Genomic DNA, 3515 nt, shown 5'->3' with positions numbered 1-3515 from the left:
TCAACGGTGAAATTTCTGTGTTAATTTCTAGCAGAGGTAATAGAGTTAGTCCAAAATCATAGGTGTATCTAAGTCTACGTTGACAAGTATGCTCAAAATCCGAGGCACTGAGCTGAAAAAGGGATCATTTCCCAGTGGGCCTTACGTCTCACGGAAACCGCTGTGCAAAAGTCGAGAAACAGATACAGAAAGTGACTGGCCTAAGGCTTGTCACTTGAATGTGAGTGGCTGACTGAGGGGCGGACGGTTGGAAATGAAATCCAAATCTCCTGACCTCTAATTTCAGAGGGGGCAGTGCCTCCCCAATGCCCAATTTCAGAGTTAAGTGTCTCAGCAAGAGCTTTGCTGCATTGAAGTCACCCTGAAAAGACGTTAGATTCCATCCGCACAGTCATTGCCCCCTGGTCTCTAATGAGAATTTGCCCGGTTAAAGTTGCAACATTGGGTTTAACCTGAGAGATCTTGACTTTCAGCCTGTAACTTTTGAAAAGGGTCGGTATACTTAGGAGTTCCTGCTACAAAGTAAGAGTCAAGGACCCTCTTCAGCAAAGAGGAGCTGGCCTTAGTGGGAAATGAAAGTGAGCTCCTTTAGATCACCTCTCTGTCACCAATCATTAAGAAAACTTTCTAAGAACATACATGTATTGTGTTTTTAGGAGGGCTGCGATTTATGCAAGGTTCTGAGTAACATGCTGCCACAGGAAGGTGGAGGTCCGGCTCAGCCCTGGAGACAGACACACACATACAAACACACACACAGAAACTTTAGACACACAACTGGTAGTGTCAAGCCAAAGACTTAGTAGTATGAGGAGGGCACTGAACCCATCCATGCTCCAAAGAAGGAGAGGCCTTTCCCTAATTCACACGTGCATCCTCCCTCCTTCTCCCCCAAACCTGCCTCCTCCTCAAGCCCACGCATTATTACATAGAATGCAGTTAGGCAGCGCTATCAGGTTCCAGAATTGTCATCGGTGGTCTCATTAAAACAACAGCACAGTCAAACAAATTCACAAGCATGCTAGCACGTGAAATGCGATCAACTCTTTCAGACATGGCTCATGGTGAATGTAGCCACACAAGGAGGACTGCAGCGATGCTGCGCCACGAGCCGAACTGGGAGAATGGCTACCTACCAAAGCGCTTCACACTCTCATTTCACCCTCAGAGGCCGAAAAGAGGACTGCAAAGGACTCATGGGTCTCCCATGCTCTCTGCAAAGGACTCCCATTCCTCCTGCGGACCAACGGTAACAGCAAACGTGCTTTGTATCTGTAGAGCACACAACCTTTGGAAAATACACAGCTAAAACTGTCCCCGCTTTAAGTGCTTTACAGCACTTAAAGCGGGGACAGTTTTAGCTGTGTAATTTGAAAAACTTGCCTCTAGGTGCCTAGGTGATGACGTTAGAATGGGGGAACTGTGTCCACTTGCGTTGAGCATTCTTTCAGTGAGACAGGATTTGGTTGTATTTTGACTCTTTAGAACTGATTCTCATTCTTGTCAATCAACGGTGAAATTTCTGTGTTAATTTCTAGCAGAGGTAATAGAGTTAGTCCAAAATCATAGGTGTATCCAAGTCCACGTTGACAAGTATGCTCAAAATCCCAGGCACTGAGCTGGAAAAGGGATCATTTCCCAGTGGGCCTTACGTCCCACGGAAACCGCTGTGCAAAAGTCGAGAAACAGATACAGAAAGTGACTGGCCTAAGGCTTGTCACTTGAATGTGAGTGGCTGACTGAGGGGCGGACGGTTGGAAATGAAATCCAAATCTCCTGACCTCTAATTTCAGAGGGGGCAGTGCCTCCCCAATGCCCAATTTCAGAGTTAAGTGTCTCAGCAAGAGCTTTGCTGCATTGAAGTCACCCTGAAAAGACGTTAGATTCCATCCGCACAGTCATTGCCCCCTGGTCTCTAATGAGAATTTGCCCGGTTAAAGTTGCATCATTGGGTTTAACCTGAGAGATCTTGACTTTCAGCCTGTAACTTTTGAAAAGGGTCGGTATACTTAGGAGTTCCTGCTACAAAGTAAGAGACAAGGACCCTCTTCAGCAAAGAGGAGCTGGCCTTAGTGGGAAACGGAAAGTGAGCTCCTTTAGATCACCTCTCTGTCACCAATCATTAAGAAAACTTTCTAAGAACATACATGTATTGTGTTTTTAGGAGGGCTGCGATTTATGCAAGTTTCTGAGTAACATGCTGCCACAGGAAGGTGGTGGTCCTGCTCAGCCCTGGAGACAGACACACACATACAAACACACACACAGAAACTTTAGACACACAACTGGTAGTGTCAAGCCAAAGACTTAGTAGTATGAGGAGGGCACTGAACCCATCCATGCTCCAAAGAAGGAGAGGCCTTTCCCTAATTCACACGTGCATTCTCCCTCCTTCTCCCCCAAACCTGCCTCCTCCTCAAGCCCACGCATTATTACATAGAATGCAGTTAGGCAGCGCTATCAGGTTCCAGAATTGTCAACGGTGGTCTCATTAAAACAACAGCACAGTCAAACAAATTCACAAGCATGCTAGCACGTGAAATGCGATCAATTCTTTCAGACATGGCTCATGGTGAATGTAGCCACACAAGGAGGACTGCAGCGATGCTGCGCCACGAGCCGAACTGGGAGAATGGCTACCTACCAAAGCGCTTCACACTCTCATTTCACCCTCAGAGGCAGAAAAGAGGACTGCAAAGGACTCATGGGTCTCCCATGCTCTCTGCAAAGGACTCCCATTCCTCCTGCGGACCAAAGATAACAGCAAAAGTAGCTTTGTATCTGTAGAGCACACAACCTTTGGAAAATACACAGCTAAAACTGTCCCGGCTTTAAGTGCTACAGCACTTAAAGCGGGGACAGTTTTAGCTGTGTAATTTGAAAAACTTGCCTCTAGGTGCCTAGGTTTTGACGTTAGAATGGGGGAACTGTGTCCACTTGCGTTGAGCATTCTTTCAGTGAGACAGGATTTGGTGGTATTTTGACTCTTTAGAACTGATTCTCATTCTTGTCAATCAACGGTGAAATTTCTGTGTTAATTTCTAGCAGAGGTAATAGAGTTAGTCCAAAATCATAGGTGTATCTAAGTCCACGTTGACAAGTATGCTCAAAATCCCAGGCACTGAGCTGAAAAAGGGATCATTTCCCAGTGGGCCTTACGTCCCACGGAAACCGCTGTGCAAAAGTCGAGAAACAGATACAGAAAGTGACTGGCCTAAGGCTTGTCACTTGAATGTGAGTGGCTGACTGAGGGGCGGACGGTTGGAAATGAAATCCAAATCTCCTGACCTCTAATTTCAGAGGGGGCAGTGCCTCCCCAATGCCCAATTTCAGAGTTAAGTGTCTCAGCAAGAGCTTTGCTGCATTGAAGTCACCCTGAAAAGACGTTAGATTCCATCCGCACAGTCATTGCCCCCTGGTCTCTAATGAGAATTTGCCCGGTTAAATTTGCAACATTGGGTTTAACCTGAGAGATCTTGACTTTCGTCCTGTAACTTTTGAAAAGGGTCGGTATA

This window comes from Aotus nancymaae, unplaced genomic scaffold, assembly GCF_030222135.1.
Source record: "Aotus nancymaae isolate 86718 unplaced genomic scaffold, 86718_ANA_hifiasm-v0.15.2.pri h1tg000018l, whole genome shotgun sequence".
In the NCBI taxonomy this organism is placed as follows: domain Eukaryota; kingdom Metazoa; phylum Chordata; class Mammalia; order Primates; family Aotidae; genus Aotus; species Aotus nancymaae.
This window is presented reverse-complemented; position numbering follows the sequence as displayed.